Consider the following 23,083-nt stretch of genomic DNA (forward strand, 5'->3'; position numbering starts at 1 on the left):
CCTGTAAATATTGAAGATTTCTTCTCTTCCGCAACACTTGAATTTAATAGATGCAAACTGTTGCCTTTGGAATGGATAAGCAATGAAATCCTCATGAGATCCTGCTGTATAGCACTGGGAACTATATCTAGCCACTTAGGATGGAGCATGATGATGTGAGAAAGAGGAATGTATATGTGTATGTGTGACTGGGTCACTTTGCTGTACAGTAGAAAATTGACAGAACACTGTAAACCAGCTATAATGGAAAAAATACAAATCATTTTTAAAAAAAGCATTTGCAGATAGGAGGAATTTACAGATAGAGGCCTGCTTGGAGCTGGATGTGAGGAGAAGCAAGCCCTCTGTTTTACTTTGTTGTATGTTACCTGAAGGAGGGTTTATTGGGAGTGCTGGAAGTTATGGTGGAGGTGCTGAAATGGAGACCTTATCCAGATTAAAGATGAGCTAGAAACCAAGATTCCTAGAGAGGAATCATGTCACATTTTGAAGTAAGACCACCAGGGTAGAAGAGAATGGAAGTCCAGGTCAAGGAAAGAAGAGCACATGGGGTATGGTTGATGGGAATTACAGGGTTCCATTAAGTACTTTTGAGAAAGGTGCATCCTTTTGGTAGATAATGATTGCTCATTAATGCTTCAGCTGAGGACCACACAGGGTTCATGCCATAAATAATGGGTCCTAAATGTCATCAGTGAGAAACATACCCATTTGAGTTTCTCTGAAATTATCCTGAGGATCCGTCATTAAACTAACATGTTACAGGGTCTTTCCTCCCTTTCCAAATCTTTGTACAGTTTCTAAAGAGCCTTATCCCAAATCATGTCACTTAATGGGCAGTACAATAGAATGCTTTGAATGGAAGAGAGAAATGAAGGAAAAGCACCCTTCTGTGTCCTTTTTTCAAATATAGTTTTCCTTCACAATGGTAATTCTGCTATTAAGATGTTTTCTTTCCACTTTGTTGGAAGATTTCTCTTGCAATGTGTTCACAGCTGTGACCTGAACAGTGCACTCTAATTTCCTATCTGCCTCTCCCTACCTTTTAAGAAGCAACATAATAAAAGGGACTATATCATTTCCATGTGTTAGCTATTGTATATAGTGCTGCAATGAACCCTAAATGTCCATCGACAGAGGAGTGGATAAAGAAGCTGTGGTGCATATACACAGTGGAATATTACTCAGCAATTAAAAGGAAAGAAATACCAGCATTTGCAGCAACATGGATGGACCTAGAAATTATCATGCTAAGTTAGCCAGACAGTGAGACACCAACATCATATGCTATCACATACATGTGGAATCTAAAAAAAGGACACAATTAACTTCTTTGTAGAACAGATACTGACTCAAAGACTTTGAAAAACTTACGGTTTCCAAATGAGACAGGTTGGGGGTGGGGGGATGCACCTGGGGTTTGGGATGGAAATGCTATGAAATTGGGTTGTGATGATTGTTGTACAACTATAAATGTAGTAAAACTCACTGAGTAAAAAAATAAATAAAAAGTAAAAATAAGGACTATGTCTATGGACTGAAAGTCAGAACTGATTACCAGTCCTAGTTCTATGATTTTTTTAAGATGTGTAACTTCAAACAAATTTACCACTCTCAGCTCCATTTAGGAAAGGGAAGACATTAATTCTATAGCTTTCCACTTTTTTAATACCAGAATCCTTATTTGCAATTAGAACTTTATTCAAAAATCCCAACATATAGAACAGATCAAAGTGGAATCCCTTAATTTGAAGTGGGGAGACTGCAGGTAAGGTGAAAGGTTGACTCACCCTCTCCCCTCTCCTTGGGCTTCATTAGCCTCTGAGTCCCCTCACTTAGGAGACTGAAGACGGATCTTAAAAAGCCCAAATCTTGGAAGTTCCCATCATGGCTCAGTGGTTAACCAGCCCAACTAGTATCCATGAGGATGAGGATTCCTGGCCTCGCTCAGTGGGTTGGGGATCCAGCGTTGCCCTGAGCTGTGGTGTAAGTTGCAGATGGGGCTCAGATCCTGCGTTGCTGTGGCTGTGGCGTAGGCCGGCAGCTGTAGCTCCGATTTGAGCCCTAGCCTGGGAACTTCCATGTGCCATGGATGTGGCCCCCAAAAGACAAAAGAAAAAAAAATAAAAAGCCCAAATCTCAATGAGCCCTTCCAAATCTGAGTCTATGATTTAATGATGTTATCCCACTCTTCTCCACTCAGATGCAGAGTATTGGCTCAATTTCAATTAGTGTGAATAATGTCAGAGAAAGGGAAAGTCAGGAAGTAAAAACCTTGCAAAAGATAAAGAAGGAAAACATTGTTTCCTAATAGATAGCAAGAAACAGACTTAAAATTTCCCTAGGAAGTTGTGTTAAATAGATTTGTTTTCTACTGTTAATGTCTGCTGGCATCGCTTTCCGGGTCTGGGTATGTGAGGGTAGTTTAGGGAACAGTGGCTCTCCCTCAGTGCTGACTCCAAGGATGACCTCTTCCTAAGGACTTCGCTTGCCTCAATTCCCAAGCCTTTCTCGATGGAGGAGAGACCCAAAGCAGTACATGCAGCCTCACCTCCACCTGTTGCTCTGTCTTGCAGCTCCAGGAACTGTCACCCAGAACCCAGTGGACCCAGCCAACTCTGATTCCATAGGGCCTCTTGGTGGCCAACCAAGTGTTGGGCCAGGAGCACTATAAGCAATGAAGTCCTACTGTACAGCACAGGGAGCTATATCCAATCTCTTGGGATAGAACATGATGGAAGAATAGTATAGGAAAAAGAATGTATGTATATGTGTGACTGGGTCACTAAGCTGTACAGCAGAAACTGGCACAACATTGTCAGTCGACTATAATAAAAAAGAAAAAGAAAGATCTGGTGCAAAGAATATAACTTAAAAAATATAATTACTGTCATTTCATGAATATTAACTATATGCCAGGTATTATGCTAAGTGCTTTATCACTGTGCATATGGAGGCAACCACATCCTGCAAGGCAGGCTTCATTTTTCCCTTCTCACACAGGAAGAAACTGAAACTCAGAGTTTTTCAAAACACAAAGACCATATTGAGCATGAGCGCAAGTACCTAGAGAGATTCCTTTCTTGCTCCCATGGGAGTTAGGAGTTCTGCTTAGCTAAGACTCCTGACATGCCCTTGCAGCCCTGGATGATAGTCTCCTGGTTGCTTCCTTGGTGCAGCTGACAAAGTGGTCACAGGGAGACTGTCAACCAGATACAGGCCGTTTACTTATTTATTTATATTTCTTATTAGGGCCGAACTTGGGATACTTGGAAGTTCCCAGGCTAGGGGTCAAATCAGAGCTGTAGCTGCCAGCCTACACCACAGCTCACAGCAACGCCAGAACCTTAACCTACTTAGTGGGGCCAGGGATCAAACCCACATCATTGTGGATCCTAGTCAGGTTCATTACCACTGAGCCACAACAGGAACTCCCAAATACAGGCCATTTAAAACACTGCTATATGTTTAGCAAATATTTTAAATCACTGACAATGTGGACAAGTAATTGACATCATGGAAGCAATCATTTAATCACTGCAATTAACCAAATTATGACCTATTTAGCTATGATCTTTTCATTATATAATTTAAAAAAATTCCATATTACATTACTCTAGCCAATGCCAAATTGTTTTCTTTTTTTTTTTTTTCATAATTTCCCAATGAAAAGTGTAATTTACTATATGGTACAATGTAATTTTCTACAGAAATTAAGTTTCATTTTATTCCTAATTACAGGATAAATCTTCCCATTACTACCGTGACCTGTACATAACCAATGAGAAAACTTGACCTTTTGGGAAAATGTAGCTCTAGAGGCTAGAACAAAGGCAGTCAGTTAAATTGTTTTTTTTTTTTTTTTTTTCCAGACATCTTAAGAAAGTGCTGACTTTCTGCTCAAAAAGATGATACCATCAACCCAGCAGTGGTTTTCAACTAGCTGCATGTTAGAATTTCCTGAGGAGCTTAAAAGAAAAGAAAACCTCATGTTCAGGGGCACTCCCTAGGGATTCTGATTTAATTGGTCTGAGGCGGGGCCCATCATGCTTTTACAATCTCTCCAGTGACTGTGTTTCCCGTGCTGTACAATATATCCTGTAGATTATTTATTTTATACATAGGAGTTTATTCCTTTCCATCCCCTCCCCCTATCTTGCCTCTCCCTCCTTCCCCCTTCCCACTGGTAACCATTAGTTTTTTCCCTAAATCTGTGAGTCTATTTCTGTTTTCTTATATTTGCTAGTTTGTTATGTTTTTTAGATTCCACAAGTAAATGATAATCACACCATAAACGGAGTATAACCTTTAAAAATCATGGAATCACTATGTTGAGCGCCTGAAACTTACATAATATTGTACATCAACCAGACCTCAATGAACAAAAAATTTTAAAGGGTAGGAGAGTGTGGGGTAGGAGGAATCTTCAAATTTGTCAAGTAAAGGTATTTCTGGCTCCTAAAAAATATCTCTCCAAGAAGGAGAGATTATACTATTGGTGGGAATGTAAATTGGTACAACCACTGTGGAAAAACAATGGAAGACAGTATGGAGGTTCCTCAGAAAACTAAATAGAGAACTACCATATGATCCAGCAATCCCATTCCTGGGCATATATCCAGACAAAACTTTCATTCAAAAAATACATGCACCCCTACGTTCATCGCCACACTATTCACAATAGCCATGGAAACAACCTAATGTCCATTGACAGATGAATAGATTAAGAAGATATGGTATACTACCCAGCCATAAAAAAGAACTAATAATGCCATTTGCAGCAACATGGATGCAACTGAAGATTCCCACACTAAGGGAAAGCAGTCAGAAAGAGAGACAAATACCATATGATATCACTTATATGTGGAATCTAAAATAGGGCAAAAATGAACCTATCTACAGAACAGAAACAGACTCACAGACATGGAGAACAGACTTGTGGTTGCCAAGGGGGAGGGAGTGGGATGGACAGGGAGTTTGGGGTTAGTAGATGCAAACTATAACATTTAGAATAGATAAGCCATGAGGTCCTGCTGTGTAGCACAGGGAACTATATCCAATCACTTAGACCATGATAGAAGATAATATCAGAAAAAAAAGTGTGTATATATATATTCTGTAAAGCAGAAATTGACCCAACATTAGAAATCAACTATAACAACAGTTTTTTAAAAAGCAAGGGAGCAAGCACTGACTGATTCTATTAAATGATGATAGCACACTACAAAGAAAAAAAAAAAAAAACTCTCCAGATGACCCTGAAGTGCAGCCAAGGTTAAAAACCACTGAGAAGGTAATTTTTGCCTGATCTGCCTGTATTTGTGTTTTGTTTGTTCTGGTAGGAGTTACTGATAGACAGTGTCAAGAAACACTGTACTGGGTCTGTGGGAGCAGTAAGGCAGGGTTATGATGATGGTTGCAGAAGATCGACATAAACAACCTGACTGTAGATTCATAACCTAGAGAGTTAGAAGTCTGCAGTTATAGAAAGATGAGACACAGACCAAGATTCTGGATAGTTGTGCTCAGTTGTCAAATACTCCAGTATTGATGGCCAGGGACTTGCAAAATTGTTGGGAATTTAAGCAGATAGTTTATGTGCTGTGAGACCATACACCTTGCATACAAAAGCAAAAGTTACCTGAGTTAATGAGCTTCTTGTAAAATTCTGGGCCAAAGGATACCTATGAGTGGATGTAATGACCATAGTTAAGAACACTGTGACTCTCCCATTATGGCTCCGCAGGTTAAGAACCCGACTAGAGGAGTTCCCATCGTGGCACAGAGGAAACGAATCCGACTAGGAACCATGAGGTTGTGGGTTTGATCCCTGGCCTTGCTCAGTGGGTTAAGGATCTGGCATTGCTATGAGCTGTGGTGTAGGTCACAGATGCAGCTCGAATCTGGTGTTGCTGTGCCTCTGGCGTAGGCCAGCAGCTGTAGCTCCGACTAGACTTGTAGCCTGGGAACATCCATATGTCCAGGGTGCGGCTCTTAAAAAAGGACAAAAGACAAAAATAAAATTAAAAAAAGAACACGACTAGTACTCATGAGGATGCAGGTTCGATCCCCACTTGCTCATTCGGTTAAGGATCTGGCGTTGCCATAAGCTGCAGTGCAGCTCACAGATGTGGCTCAGATCTGGCATTACCATGGCTGTGGTGTAGGCTGGCATCTGCAGCTCCCATTCGACCCCTAGCCTGGGAACTTCTGGATGCCACAGGTGCGGCCCTAAAACACACACACACAAAATCAAAACACTTCAGGATACAAATACACACTCAACATTTGCCAGCCCCAGGTAAGTTGCTTGGATGATGATGAAGTTGAATGGCAGGAGCTTTCTGCCCCAGAACGTGCTCTCTGACATTGCCAGTAAGAAGGCTGGAGGAGCCAAGGCTGCCCTGGGTATAGTTCTGAGCGAGAGAGAAACAAGCATGCTTGGGAGGCTGTCTTCAGCCCCTAAAGATGTTTCCCTGAGGGAAGCTCAATGATCATGGGTTTTCCATATGTTAACCAACCCAGCAGCCCCCAAAGCACATGAGTATGAAACCTGGGCATAGAGATCAAAAGGCAGCATACATGTGTTCTTTTATTTATTTATTTATTTACTTTCTGTTTTTTTAGGGCCACACCTGTGGCATATGGAGGTTTCCAGGCTAGTGGTCGAATTGGAACTACAGCTGTTAGGCTGCACCACAGCCACAGCAATGCCAGATCCGAGCCACATCTGTGACCTATACCACAGCTCATGGCAATGTCAGATCCTTGCCCCATTGAGTGAGGCCAGGGATTGAACCCACATCCTCATGGATCCTGGTCGGGTTTGTTAACTGCTAAGCCATGAAGGGAACTCCGCCCGTGTGTTCTTTAAAAAAAAAAAAAAAAAAAAAAAAGTTTTATTGACACAATTTATACAATATCAGCTGCATATATTTGAAGTGTAAAATTTGATGTTTGATACTTTTGTGAAACCATCACCACATTCAAGATAATGAACAGATCCAGCATGCCTCCAATTTTTTTTATGCCTTTGTAATCCCTCCTTCCACTTCCCTCTCCATTCTGAAACCACCATGTCTATGCTTTTTATCACTGTAGATTAGTTTGACTTTTTAGAATTTCATGTAAATTAAATCCTATGATATATACCCTTTCTAGTCTGGGTTTTTCAACCAGTATAATTATTTTGAGATTAATCATTTTTTAAAATTTTAATTTCATTGAAGTATAGCTGATTTACAATGTTGTATTAGTTTCAAGTGTACGGCAAAGTGAATCAGTCATGTATATATATCTATCCATTCTTTTTTCCCATATAGGTTATTACAAACTGTTGAGTAGATTTTCCTATGCTATAGATACAGCAGTTTCTTGTTAAGCATCCCTTTTATATAGTAGTGTATATGTGTTATTTCTACCCACCCAATTCTTTCCTCCCCTTAATGGTTTCAATTACGGTAACCTTAAGATTGGTTTTGAGGCATTCCCGTTGTGGCTCAGCAGTTAATGAACCCAACTAGTATCCATGAGGACACGGGTTCAATCCCTGGCCTTGCTCATTGGGTTAAGGATCTGGCGTTGCTGTGAGCTGTGGTGTAGGTCACAGAGGCAGCTTGGAGCCCATGTTTCTGTGGCTGTAGTATAGGCCTGTGACTACAAGCTTCAATTGGATCCCTAGCCTGGGAACCTCCATACATTGCAGGTGTAAAAAGACAAAAAAGAGAGAGAGAGAGAGAGAGAGAGAGAGAGAGAGAGAAAGGACTGGTTTTGAAATCTGTGAGTTTATTTCTGTTTTATAAATAAGTTCTGTAAGTTCTTTTGTCTTTTTATGAGATTCCACATATAAGTGATATCATATGATATTTGTCTTTCTCTAACTTCACTTGGTATGATAGCCTCTAGGCCCATTCATGTTGCTGCAAATGGCATTATTTCATTCTTTTTTATGGCTGAGTAATATATGTATTTATGTACCACATCTTTATCCATTTATCTGTTAGTGGACACTTCGGTTGCTTCCATGTCTTGCTTATTGATTTTGCTTTTATACAGACCATATTTAGCCATTTTTCATAAGTAATTGATGGAAAATAAGCCCTTTTCCTGACTTTTAACTGTTCCTTCTTGGTCTCCTGTGTCACTCCTCCTTTGCTTATCACTCAAAAATGTTGGATTTCTTGATGGTTCCAGTTGGATCCATGCTTTTCTAATCTACATGCTCAGTTCTGCCATCTGAAATGGAGGCAGAAGAAGCAGAGGCTTTCAAGGCCACTTCCAGCTCTAACATTCACTGACTGGGCCATGCTATGAGAAGGTCACAGGTGTGAAGTCTGGGTCTTACCCTCTCTTTTTCTCCTTTTACACTTATTGGAATCTCTTCTCTTTAAGCTCATCATGTTTCCTCCGTAATATGCTTCAATTAATAGGGCTCATCACCAAAGTCTCTTCCTCCCCCCATATGGTGATTGACTAGGGATTTTACATTCTACCATAAAACTCCATTTCCAAACCCTTGGGACATCATACTCTCTGATAGTTTAGAACAACCCAGCCTTTCTAGACTAAAGCTGGATATACACACACTAGCACAGCCCTGCCCTTGAAATACTTGTAAGTTTTCCTACAAAATTATTAGCCCTTTTACAACCACTTCCTTCTTCTGATGAAGATTTGTCTTATTTTTAACAAATGGCTATTTTCACAGCCAGTTATGCAATCCTCTCTCCAGCTCAATTTACTTTATTCTCTGCATGTCTTAATAAGAAAACATTTCTTAAATACTTCTAGTTTAGATTTGGGGGAAGCATTTTTTTTCAGTCCTTTAATTTCTTTCCTTCTAGATTCAATACTTTTTTTCCCAAATAAAGAAATTAGTGAGTATAGGAATCAATTGTTATACAAATTATTTTATTATTATTTCATATTAGATACACATCTATTTTCAAACATCACAGACTGAACTTGGGCCTTTTTTTTTTTTTTTGTACACAACTATCACTATCACATGGCAAGGTAGAGTTTATGACTGAAAACATGAGAATAGAAAGATAGTATTTCTTCCCACAAAATAACACTGCACATCAAAATCATACAATGAAGCTGACATTAGAAGGGATATTACAGTTTTCCGAAAAAATCAAAAGGATTGTCAGTTGGGAGAGTTCTCATTATGACTCAGTGGGTTAATAACCTGACATAGTGTTTGTAAGGATAGGGTTCGACCCCTGGTCTCACTCAATGAGTTAAGGATCTGGCATTGCTGCCACAAGCTGTGGTATAGGTCAAAGACAAGGCTTGGATCTAGTGGCTGTGGTGTAGGCTGGCAGCTGTAGCTCCGATCGACCCCTGCCCCAAGAACTTCCATAAGCTGCAGATATGGCGATAAAAATTAAAAAAAAAAAGAAAAAAAAAGAGTTTAAATTGATGCCAATATGTAGATGCAGTTATATGTAGATGAAATAGCTTGTATATGCTCTTGAGAAATTCCAGGCAGAATGGAAGGGGGGATTTGAAAATGACAAAGATCTGTCAGTTGCTGTGGGCAATCAGGGAGTTAAGGAAGGACATGAATTCAGAGGGTCTAGCTAAGAATGGAAACAAACAAACAAAAAAACAGATTGTCAGCTGGAAGTGGAATGGATATATTTATACTGGAACCAAAGATTATAGTTAGGACAAATTTATTGATATTAAAGTTATATTTTTTATAGTATAAGTAATATTTACATTGACTTTTATGTGGAAACTATTTTATAACTTCTTCAAACTTAAGGAATGGGGTTTGAATTTGATGACCTTCCAGTTTGAGGGTTTTCTGTTCTACTCCAGAACCGTACAAAGGTGGTGGTAGCATTCTGTTAGTGTTTGGTGAAATGTTTAAATCTAACAGTTTTATTTTATTTTATTAATTTTTATTTTTTTGCTTTTTAGGGCCGCACCTGAAGCATATGGAAATTCCTTGAGCTAGGGGTCAATCTGCAGATGTAGCTGCTGACCTATACCACAGCCACAGCAACACAGGATCTGAGGTGCATCTGCAACCTACATACAGCCCATAGCAACGCCAGATTCCTGAAACGCTGAGCAAGGTCAGGGATCGAAACTGTGTCCTTATGGATACTAGTCAGATTCATTCCTGCTTCAACACAATACAACTCCCAAACAGCTTGATTTTAGAGTGTAACAAAGGGTAGGCTACATGATCTGAGTCTAAGCCTCTAGGAAGTAAGAATGTATTTAAATGAACTCAAACCAAATAAAGAGTAGGCATTTAGTCTATGTGATTTAATTGTAATATTTTTTTGTCAACATAAACACACAGTTTATATTTAAAGTAAATATAGGAGTTCCCGTTGTGGCTCAGTGGTTAACAAATCTGACTAGGAACCATAGAGGTTGTGGGTTCAATCCCTGGCCTCACTCAGTGGGTTAGGGATTTGGTGCTGCCGTGAGCTGTGGTGTAGGTCGCAGACGCAGCTCGGATCCCATGTTGCTGAGGCTGTGGCATAGTCCAGCTGCTACAGCTCTGACTGGACCCCTAGCCTGGGAACCCACATATCCACGGGTGCGGCCCTAGAAAAAGACCAAAAAAAAAGTAAATATGGGTTTTGTTGGCGTTCCCATCGTGGTGCAGCAGAAACGAATCTAAGAACCATGAGGTTGCAGTTTAATCCCTGGCCTCACTCAGTGGGTTAAGGATCTGGAGTTGCCGTGAGCTGTGGTGTAGGTCGCAGATGCGGCTCGGATCCTGTGTTGCTGTGGCTGTGGCATGGGCCAGCAGTTGAGACTCTGATTTGACCCCTAGCCTGGGAACCTCCATTTGCCATGCCATATGCCCTAAAAAGCAAAAAAAAAAAAAAAAAAAAAAAAAAAAAAAAAAAAATTTAAAAAGTAAATATGGGTTTTGTTCACATGATGCTTGAGAAATTGAAAATGGGTTAAGGTTTAGCCCCAGATCTGAATTTGTATAAGGTGCATTATTCAGCAACACAGAGGCCAGATTAAAGTGCCTAGGGTTGCTCATAATTCTTGGTAGTTTCTTATTTAAAAACTGTGCTATAAAATCTCAGCTTCTATATATATTCCCTCTAAATGATAATAAAGCTTTAAAAGGGTTTCTCAGTTCATCTCTACCATTATAGGGTCCTGGTCTATTAATTAGTGTATCTCCTAAACATTAACATAGTAGACTGACTTTCCTAATATGTAAATAACATACATTTAAAAATAGAGCTAAAATGCACAAAAACTGCATAAACATTAAATTAAAGTACCAAGAGTCAATATTCCCATTACTTTCTCCATGGAGCTCAAATGATCACCAAAAGCTCGCATGGACTCTCTGGCATTTAATATTTCTGACTTCCAAAAATGGCAGTTTCACACAGTCAACTTGATACAAAATGGAAATATGAGCAGTAGGTGAATGATGGCAACTAGCTGCTCAAAGTACATTTTTCCAGTTGGAAGAAAATCAAAGACTTGGACACAGCTTCTAAATGCAACAGGAGATTTTCAGTTTATGACCAAAAGGGAGAAAAAATGGAGGTTGAAAGAAACGCTGGTTTGAGGATTCCCTGGGATCAGCTAAGTGATGAGAGCTGAGCCCTGACAGCTGGTCCCTCTGATGTGGGCAGGGATCCTGGAATACAGCTTGTAGAAGGACGGACGGATGCTAAAAGCAGTATTCAGGTAAATCACAGACAGCCAATGGCCCAACGCTTATCAAAATCGGGAAGACCACAAGTAGGAGAAATGAAAGGTCTTCCTGAGGTGATAAAAATCAAAGCAAAGTGGTAACAGTTGAGGTCAGTAAAATTGATACCTAACTTACACCTCACTTTTGCCATTACTTCACATCTTAAGGCAAAAATGAAAATTTTATTAAAAGATTTTTTTGTAGGCATTTCCTTCATGGCTCAGCAGTCAATGAACCTGACTAGAATCCATGGGGATGCGGGTTGGATCCCTGGCCTCGCTCAGTGAGTTAAGGATCTGGCATTGCCATGAGCTGTGGTGGATGTAGGTCACAGATGTGGCTCGGATGGCACACTGCAGTGGCTGTGACATAGGCTGGCAGCTATAGCTCCAATTCGACCCCTAGCCTGGGAGCTTCCGTGTGCTGTGGGTATGGCCCAAAAGCAAAAAAAAAAAAAGTGACTTTTTTCCTTTGTGGGGCTTAAATGAAATCATGTACAGAAAGGACTTTGTACCTGATAACTGCTGGAAAGTGTCAGTTCCCTTTGCCTCTCTCCTGGCTTCTCAGGGTTTGATTGCAGATTTTGTCAATGAGGGGTGAGTCTTGAAATAGAGCCTAGAATGATTACTGGAAGGAACAGCCGCTAGCAGGGGTGTGTCAGAGAGTGCCCTGCAAAATGCAAAGTTGTTCCATTTTTCTGCACCATGAAAATATTTATGTTTGCTCTTCCTCCTTCTTCAGCCTAAATGACTTCCCAGCAATGGCAGCTTGGCTTCTGCCCAGCTCGACTCTGAGCCGATTTGATTTGATGAATGTCACCACTGACCTGTGTGGTTCTAATTCCATGTAGACGTTGAGGGCCGGGTGACATTTCCTTCCCTCCCTTCCTGTGGTTTCTCCTTCCTGATTCACCTCTACCTCCTTCCATCTGCTCCTCTCTAGCTTCCTTTTTAATTGTTAACCCTCCACAGAGTTCTTTACTCAGAGTAGTTCTTGAGTTTCTCTGCTGCTTTTTCCAAACCACGACTTCCCCTCCCACGTATACAGATTCCTACACCAATATCACCATTCACGTTGCCTGATCAAGCCTCTGGCCTGTGGTGAATCCAACTGCCAAATGAGTAGACACACCGGAGAGTCCCCCAAATACCTCAAATCAAACTCCCTAGCTCTCTGTGCTCCCACGGTCTTTGCTGATGATTTATACTAGCATTTATCACACTATACAGGTAAGGGTTTTAAATATATTTTCATCATTTTTTTTAACTTTTATTGAAGTATAGTTGATTTACAATGTTGTGATAATTTCTGCTATACATCAAAGTGATTCAGTTATACATGCACACACATCCACTCTCTTTCAGATTATTTTCCCACATAGATGATCACAGAACATTGGGTAGAGTTCTCTGCGCTGTACGCAGGTCCTTGTTGGCCAATCATTCCATATACCTCAATGTGCATATGCCAATCCCAAACCCCCAGTCCATCCATCCTCCCCTCACCTGTCCCCTTTGGTAACCATAAGTTTGTTTTCAAAGTTTGTGAGTCTATTTCTATTCTGCAAATTTCATTTGCATCCTTTTTTTAGTTTCCTCATATAAGTGATATCATATGATGTTTGTCTTTCACTATCTGACTTACTTCACTTACTATCATGATCTCTAGGTCCATCCATGTTGCCGCAAATGGCATTATTTCTTTTTATGGGTGAATAATATTCCATTATCATCATTTTATTGAAGAAAGAGACTGTTTCTTATTCAACCTAGAACTGGATAATTCTTGGAAAAGCACTGCATTCATTAAATATGAGTGAGCAAATACAAGTCTTGTGTCACTGCTGACTTGAACCTGACACAGAGCATCCTTGCCTGAACATCCCTTTCTTTCCTTAGTATGTCTGGGTTCTGTTTTGGTTACTGGGTTGCTTTGTTCTCAACTCTCTTATTGTTGCCGGGTGATTTCCTTGGGACTGTCTTCTGGTTGGCTATGCTTCTAGTGCTCAGAGATTTTCCTTTGTAGCTAAATGGTTGCATTTTTACCAGCCTCTGGAATGGATCAGAGTCTCAGGGAAGTTCAACTGCAACTACAAACATGTTTGTGGACTGAAACAGGCAGGGAAAGAATTTTCAAGGAGTCACCTTATCTCTGCCCAGAGTCATCCCTCATGTCTTCTCTCTTTCTTTTCCTAATTTCTTAAATTATAGTTGATTTACCATGTTCCTTCAATTTCTGCTGCACAGCAAAGTGACCCAGTTATACATACATATACATTCTTTTTCTCATACTGTTTTGTCCTTGTGCCTTATTTTACCATCTGCTTCCTCTGAAGGGATCTTTCTTCCTCACTACTCAGCATTCCAGTGTGAATCGTCCACTGCGTTGGTAATGGATCTGTGGACTTGAAAAAAGGAGGAGGTTTTTTACCCTCAAAATAAAAATGAGAGAGCTTCAACTCTCTTTTGTGGGATAAGGTCTTTGTGTTATTATTTTCCTTTTAAACTTTATTTTTAATTTTTTTTTTATTTTTTACATTTTTTATTATAGTTGATTTACCATGTTCCTTCAATTTCTGCTGTACAGCAAAGTGACCCAGTCACACATACACATACATTCTTTTCTTTTTTTCATACTATCCTCCATCGTGTTCTAGCCCAAGAGACTGGGTACAGTTCACTGTGCTGTACAGTAGGACACTATTACTTAGTCATTCTAAATGTAATAGTTTGCATCTACCAACCCCAAACTCCCCATCTGTCCCCTTCTGCCTTTTCCCCAACCCCCTGGGGCAGGCACAGGTCTGATCTCCATATCTGTAATCTGTTTCTGTTTTGTGGGTAGATCATAAACTTTTGACAAAATCCAATCCTTTTAAATTTTAAAACACGGAGTTCCCATCATGGCTCAGTGGTTAACGAAACCAACTAGCATCCATGAGGAGGCGGGTTCAATCCCTGGCCTCGCTCAGTGGGTCAGGATCTGGCATTGCCACCAGCTGTGGTGTAAGTCGAAGACACAGCTCAGATCCTGCGTTGCTGTGGCTCTGGCATAGGCCGGTGGCTCCAGCTCCGATTTGACTCCTAGCCTGGGAACCTCCATATGCCACCAGTGTGGCCCTAAAAGACAAAAAGACAAAAATAAATAAATAAATAAATAAATAAATAAATAAAATAAACTTTAAAACAGATACTCTATAACTTTTTTTTTTTAATGGAAGACTAAAATTAGGATTTGGGAGAGACATATAAACTATTTGCCTTTTAAAAGTTGTTATAATAAACTTCCTTTATTTGGACATGTTGGGAACTAAGATATTCTGATCAATTGAATGTTCCAGTTAACCAATACAAAAATACTTCTCAAATGCTTTCTCAACACTGTCCTAGACATTTCAAAGACATCAGAAGAATTTTACAGCACAATTGAGGATAAGAAGACACATATGATAATTTATCAACAACTCTAGACCATAGAAGCAAACCAGATAAATCCTTAAATACACCCTTGAAACTGAAAAAGTACTCCTCTACCCCTCTGGTCAATTTATTCTCCCACTCTCCAAATGCATATTCAAACTTTCTCTACTCTCCTCAAATTTCTGATGCAATGTGGTAGCTGCATTGGCCACAACTGCCAACTTTACCTCTACCCCTGGCACCTCCCTCACCCCCCGTGTGACCTTGAATCATATCTCATTAGAGGGGAGAAAACCTAAGAAGCCCTCAGCAACTTCCTCACCCTCCTGATGCCAAATGTATTAACACATCCCATCCTTTTCCCCCCACTTTGATATAAAAGAATCCTCCCTTCTCCTACATAGGACCAATTGTTCCCTGTGTGATGTAAAAATGAGTAATAACTAACCTCAAAGACCCGCAGGTATTAAATGCATTGATTCTCTCACACATGCATATATAAGTTAGTCAGATGAGAGCCTAGAACTCATCTTTCTTCTGAACCTTGGACTCACATATTGAACTGCAGAGTGAACATTTCCACTTAGATGTCTCAAAAGTACTATATTAGTACTTTTCTAGTGTTGCAGTAATAAAGTGCCACAAATTTATTATCTTATAGTTCTGAAGGTTAGAAGTTTGACCTGGGTCTCTATGGGCTAAAATCAAGGTGAAGGTAGGGCTAATTTCCTTTCTGGAAGCTCAAGAGGGAAATCTGCTTCCCTGCCTTCTCTAGCCTCTAGAGGCCACCCGCAACCCTTGGGTAATGGGCCCTGCTCCATCTTCAAAGCCAGCAACATTGCTTCTCTTTCTCTGTCTTCTGCCTCCCTCTTCACTTTTTAAAACTTTGAGATGTAATCATGTACCATAAAGTTGACTGAAGTATAAAACTCAGTGGTTTTTAGCATATTTACAAAGCTGTATAAGTATCATCACCTATTTCACAGTTTTCCCATCACTGTAAAAAGACATCCCATACCCTTAGCAGTCATTCCTCACTTCTCTCTCCCCCAGCCCCTGGCAATCACTATCCTTGCAACTCTACGAATTTGCCTACTATGAACATTTCATATAAACAGAAACATACAATACATGGCCTTTTGTGTCTGGCTTCTTTCACTTAGTTCATCCATGCGGTAGCACATATAAGTACTTCCATCCTTTCTATGACCGAAAATATTTCATTGTATGGATATATCACATTTTTATCTATTCATCAGTTGATGGATATTTGGGTTGTTTCTACATTTTGGCTATTATAAATAATGCTGTTGTGAACATTCCTGTACAAGTTTTTGTATGAACATTTGTTCTCAATATTTCTATACTCGGGTATATTAGAACTATAGTGTAACCCTACATTTAACCTTTTCTGGAACTACTACACCATTTCTCAAGGTGGCTGAGCCATTTTCCATTGCCACAAGTAGTGTTCCAAATCCTCGCTAACACTTGCTATTTATTTTTTCTTTTCCCTCTTCTTTTCTCTTTTAGTCTATAGCCATCCTAGTAGCTGTGAGGTAGCAACTCCTGGTGGTTTTGATTTGCATTTTCCTAATGATTAATGACATTGAGGATATTTTCATATGCTTGTTGACCATTCATATATCTTCTTTGGAGAAATGTCTAATCTTTTGCCTCTTTTTGAGTTTCTTATCTCTTTATTATTGAGTTGTAAAAGTTTTTATAATCTAGATACTAGACTCTTCTCAGATATATGATATGAAAATACTTTCTTCCACACTGTGGGTTGTCTTACTTTTTTAATAGCGCACTTTGATGTTTTTACTTTTGATGAAGTCCAATATATTTTTTCCTTGGTTGCTTGTACTTTTGGTGTCATATCTATGAAGCCATTGCTTAGTCAAAGGTTATGAAGACTTACATCGATGTTTTCTTCAGAGAATATTATAGTTCTAGTTCTTCCATTAGATCCTTGATCCACTCTGAGTTAATTTTTGTTTATCATATGATTAAAAGGTCCAGAATTCATTTTTTAGCATGTGGATATCATTTCCCCTATTAAATGCTCTCGGCACCCTTGTCAGAAATCAATGAACCATAGATGTATAAATTAATTTCTGGACTCTCAATTCTGTTCTACTGATCTATATATTTATGCTTAAGCCACAATGCTTTGATGACTGTTCCTTCAAATTAGGGTTTAAAATCAGGAAGTGAATCCTCCAACTCTGTTCTTTTTCAAGATTGTTTTGGATTCCTTATAATTCCACATGAATTACAGAATTAGGCTGTCTAATGCTGTAAAAAAGGCATTTGAAAATTTAATGGGGATTGTACTGTATTGTAGATTAACTTCAGTGGTATTGGCACCTTAATATTAAGTCTTTAATTAAAGAACATAGAATATCTTTCCATGTATGTAGGTATTCTTCAAGTTCTTTTGGCAATGTCTTATATTTTTAAGTATACAAGACTGTACCTCTTTGATTAAATTTATTCTTAAGTATTTTCTACTTGTTTATGTTACTGTAAGTGAAATTGTTTTCTTAATTTCATTTTTAGGCTGCTCATTCTAAGGTATAAAATGCAAATCACTTTCATATATTAATCTTGTATCCTGCAAATCTGCTAAATATATTTGTCATAACAGCTTTTTTCTTGTGGACTCTTTAGGATTTTCTCTGTATAAGATAATGTCATCTACAAATAGAGATAGTTTTACCTCTTCTTATTCAATCTGGATGTCTACTGATTTTCCCTTCTGTTAAATAGAAGTGATAAGAGCTGACATTATTTGCTTATTCCCTGGGATTAGCAGAAGAGCTTTTAGTCTTTTGTCATCAAGTATAGTATTAGCTGTGGCTTTTTCATAGCTGTCCTTTATTAGGAAATTCCCTTCTGCTCCTAGTTTAGTATTTTATTATGAAAAGATATTGGATTTAGTCAAATGCTTTTTTTCACTTCTATTGAAATGATCGTGTGGAGATTTTAAAAAATTTTATGATATAGTTGATTCATTTTTGTATATTGCAACAACCTTGGATTCCTGGAATAAACCCCACTTGGTCGTGGTCTATAATCCTTTTTATATGTTAATGGCTTGGTTTACTAGTAATTGAAGATTAATAAGGGGAATTGGTCTGTAGTTTTCTTATGATGTTCTTATTTGGCTTTGGTCAAGGTAATAGTGGCCTCATAGAATGAGTCAGAAAGTTTTCCTTTCTCTTTTACTTTTTGGAAGAGTTTGTGAAGAATTGATGCCAATTCTTCTTTAAATACTTGGTTAAATTCACCAGTAAAGCCATCTAGTCCTGGGCTTTTCTTAGATGCAAGATTTTTGATTCAATCTCCTTCTTTTTTATAAATTGATACATATTTTCTGTTTCTTCTTGAGTGCTGATAATTTGTGTCATAAGAATTTTCTGTTTCATCTAGGTAATCTAATTTGTAGCATATCATTATTTATAGTATTTCATTATAAGCCATTTTATTTCCATAAGGTTGGTAACTGTTACCTTTTTCATTCCTAATGTTAGTAATTGAACATTCTCTCTTTTATCATGGTCAAACAACTTAAAGGTTTGTCAATTTTGTTGATCTCTTCAAAGAACCAACTTTTGATTTCCTGTATTATTTTTCTATTCTCTAATTGTAAACATTTTAGACATAATCTTTATTACTTCCATCCTCTGTTTGCTTGGGGTTTGCCTTGCTCTTTTTTTCTTATAAAGTAGATTATTGATCTGAGCTATTCCATCTTTTGTAAATGCAGGTGCTTAAATAAATTTCCCTCTGATCATTGTTTTCTTCTGCATCCTGTAAGTTTTAGTATTTGTATTTTCACACATCTTTCAATCATCTCAAAGTATTTTCTAATTCCCCTTGTGATTTCTTCCTTGAATCACCGGTTCTTTAGATGTGTGTTGTTTAATATCTTTAAAATTTTTTGTTTTTTCTTTTTTCTTTTGTTAAGTTTTATTGAAGTATAGTTGATTTACAAGGTTGTGATAATAAATGCTGCAAAACAAAGTGATTCGCCCATACAATATATATATCCATTCTCTTTCAGATTGTTTTCCCACACAAATTATCACAGATTGGGTAGTGTTCTCTATGCTGTACAGCAGGTCCCCACTGGCCAATCATTCCATATACTTCAGTGTGCATATGCCAATCCCAAATCTGCAGTCCATCCCTCCCATCCCACCCCAACCTGTCTGCTTTGGTAAGCATAAGTTTTTCAAAGTCTGTGGGTTTGTTTTTGTTCTGCAAATAAGTTCATTTGTATCCTTTTTTACATTCCACATATAAGTGATATCTATGATGTTTGTCATTCACTGTCTAACTTCAGTTAGTATGTACATTTCTAGCTCCATCCATATTGCTGAAAATGGCATGGGTCATATTTTTATGGCTGAATAATATTCCATTGTATATATGTACCACATCTTCATCTAGTCCTCTGTTGATGGACATTTGGGTTGCTTCCATGTCTTGGCTATTGTAAACAGTACTGCAGTGAACATCAGGTGAATGTATTTTTTTGAATTTGGTTTTCTCCAGATAGATGGCCAGGAGTGGGATTGCTGGATCATATGGTAGTTCTATATTTTTTTTTTGGTAAAACTTCATACTGTTTCCATACATTCCCACAAACAGTGTAACAGTGTTCTCTTTCCTCTGTGCACTTTCCAGCATTTATTGTTCACAGACTTTCTGATGATGGTCATTCTGGCTGGTGTCAGTTGGTACCTCATAGTAGTTTTGATTTGCATTTCTCTAATAATTAGTGATGTTGAGCATCTTTTCATGTGTTTTTTTGGCAACCTCGATGTCTTATTTGGAAAAATGTCTGTTTAAATCTTCCACCCATTTTATGATTGGGTTTCTGTTTTTGTTTTTTTGGTGTATGTATGGGGTATATGTATGTTTTGGAGATTAATGTTTGTTTTTTGGGGTATGCAAGGGGTGTATGTATGTTTTGGAGATTAATCCCTTATCAGTTGCTTCACTTGCAAATATATTCTCCCATTCTGTGGGTTGTCTTTTTGTCTTTTTTTTTATGGTTTCCTTTCCTGTGCAAAAACTTTTCAGTTTAATTAGGTCTCATTTGTTTAGATTTGTTTTTATTTTCATTACTCAAGGAGGTAGAGCTGAGAAGATATTGATGCAGTTTATGTCAAAGAGTGTTTGGCCTATGTTTTATAGTATCTGATCCTACATTTAGGTCTTTAATCCATTTTGAGTGTATTTTTGTGTATGGTGTAAGGGAGTATCCCAATTGATTTTATATAGCTGACCAGTTATTCCAGCACCACTTATTGAAAAGACTGTCTTTTCTCCATTATATTATCTTACCTTCTTTGTCAGATTTGTTAACCATAGGTGAGTGGACTCATTTCTGGGCTTTCTATCTGGTCCCATTGATCTATATTTTTGTTTTTGTGTCAGTACCATACTGTTTTGAGACTGTAGCTTTGTAGTACAGTCTGAAGTCAGGGGGCCTGATTCCTTCAGCTCCATTTTTCTTTCTCAAGATTGCTTTGGGTGTTCAGAGCTTTTGAGTTTCCATACAGATGTAAACATTTTTTATCTAGTTTTGTGAAAAATGCCATTGGTAATTTGATAGGGATTGTATTGAATCTATAGACTGCCTTGGGTAATATACTCACTTTGACAATATTGATTCTTCCAACTCAAGAGCATGGTATATCTTTCTGTTTGTGTCATCTTTGATTTCTTTCATCAGTGTCTCATAGTTTTCAGAGTACAGGTGTTTTGTCTTTTTAGGTAGGTTTATTCCGAGGTATTTTATCCTTTTTGATGCAATAGTAAATGGGATTGTTTCCCTAATTTCTCTTTCTGATCTTTCATTGTTAGTATATAGAAATGCAATCAATTTCTGTGTATTAATTTTGTACCCTGCAAAACTTTACAAAATTCATTGATGAGCTCTAACAGTTTTCTGGTAGTGTCTTTAGGATTTTCTAGGCATAGTATCATGTTATCTGTAAACAGTGATAGTTTCACTGCTTCCTTTCCAATTTGGATTCCTTTTATTTCTTTTTCTTCTCTGACTGCTGTGGCTAGGACTTCTAAAACTATGTTGAATAAGAGTGGTGAGAGTGGACATCCTTGTCTTGTTCCTGACCTTAGTAGGAATTCTTTCAGCTTTTCACTATAGAGAATGATGTTAGCTCTGGGTTTGTCATATATGGCCTTTATTATGTTGAGGTAGGTTCCCTCTATGCCCACTTTCTGGAGGGTTTTCTCAGAAATGGGTGTTAGGTTTTGTCAAAAGCTTTTTCTGCATCTACTAAGATGATCATGTGGTTTTTATTCTTGTTTGTTAATGTGGTGTATCATACTTATTGATTTGTAGATATTGAAAAATCCCTGCATCCCTGAGATAAATCCCACTTGATCATGGAGTATGACCCTTTTAATGTATTGCTAGATTTGGTTTGCTAGTATTTTATTGAGGATTTTTGCATCTATGTTCATCAATGATATTGACCTATAATTTTCTTTTTTGTTGATGTTTTTGTCTGGTTTTGGTATCAGAGTGACGGTGGCCTCACAGAATGAGTTTGGTAGAGTTCCTTCCTCTGCAATTTTTTGGGGGAAGAGTTTCAGAAGAATAGGTGTTAACTTTTTTCTAAATGTTTGATAGAATTCACCTGTGAAGCTATCCAGTCCTGGACTTTAGTTTCTTGAAAGTTTATTAATCAATTTCAATGTCAGTCCTCATGATTGGTCCATTCATCTTTTCTATGTCTTCATAGTTTAGTCTTGGAAGAGTATACATTTCTAAGAATTTGTCCATTTCTTCAAGGTTGTCCATTTTATTGACATACAATTAACTGTAGTAGACTCTTACAATACTTTATATTTCTGTAATGTCCACTGTAACTTTTTCTTTTTCATCTCCAATTTTATTGATTTGAGTCCTTGATCTTTTTTTCTTGATGTGTCTGGCTAAGGATTTATCAATTTAGTTATCTTTTCAAAGAACCAGCTTTTAGTTTCATGATCTTTTTTATTGCTTTCTCCATTTCTATTTCATTTATTTCTGCTCTGATCTTTATGATTTCTTTCCCTCTACTCACTCTGGATTTTGTTTGTTCTTTCTCTAGTTGTTTCAGGTGTAAGGTTAGCTTGTTTGAGATTTTTCCTGCTTCCTGAGGTAGGCTAGTATTGTTATAAACATCCCTCTTAGAACTGTTTTTGTTGAATCCATAGGTTTTGGATTGTTGTGTCTTCACTATCATTTGTCTCTAGGTATTTTTAAATTTCCTCTTTGATTTCTTCAGTGATCCATTGGTTGTTTAGTAGCATGTTGTTCAGTCTCCATGGGTTTTTTTTTCCAAGTTTTTTGTTGTTGTTGTTGTTGTTGTTGTTGTTGATTTCTAGCCTTAGAGCATTGTGGTGTGAAAAGATGCTTGATATGATTTCAATTTTCTTAAATTTACTGAGCTTGATTTGTGGCCCAAAATATGATCTACCCTAGAGAATGTTCCATGTGTGCCTGAGAAGAATGTGTAGTCTCTGCTTTGGGGTGGAAAATTCTATAAATATCTGTAATATCTCAAAGTCTTTTCTAATTCCCCTTGTGATTTCTACTTCGAATCATTGATTCTGTAGATGTGTGTAGTTTAATTTCCACATATGTATGAATTTTCAAATTTTCCTTTTTAAAATTTCTGATTTCTTTCCATTGTGTTTGGAAGTACATATTTTGTATGATTTCAATCCTTTTAAATTTATTGAGACTCATTTAATGGTCCAATATGTGGTCTAGCCTGGTGAACGTTCCAAGAGCACTGGAGAAGAATACATATTCTGTTGCTTTGGGGTTGAATGTTCTATAGATGCCTGTTAGGTTTATAGTGTTGTCCATATCTGCCTTCTTACTGATCTTTCTACTTCCCTATTCATTATGGCAAGTGGGATATTAAAG

General features: G+C 38.0%; 1 long non-coding RNA gene across 3 annotated transcripts in view; it reads right to left on the reverse strand.

Moving 5' to 3' along the window:
- Positions 13,370 to 23,083, reverse strand: part of LOC110260719 — a 49,359-nt gene continuing 39,645 nt past the window's right edge. For all 3 annotated transcript variants that reach the window (XR_002344068.1, XR_002344066.1, XR_002344065.1), the window contains one exon: positions 13,370 to 14,105. This is a non-coding gene — a long non-coding RNA (uncharacterized LOC110260719). The remainder of the gene's footprint in view (positions 14,106 to 23,083) is intronic.

This window comes from Sus scrofa, chromosome 1 (assembly GCF_000003025.6).
Source record: "Sus scrofa isolate TJ Tabasco breed Duroc chromosome 1, Sscrofa11.1, whole genome shotgun sequence".
NCBI lineage: Eukaryota > Metazoa > Chordata > Mammalia > Artiodactyla > Suidae > Sus > Sus scrofa.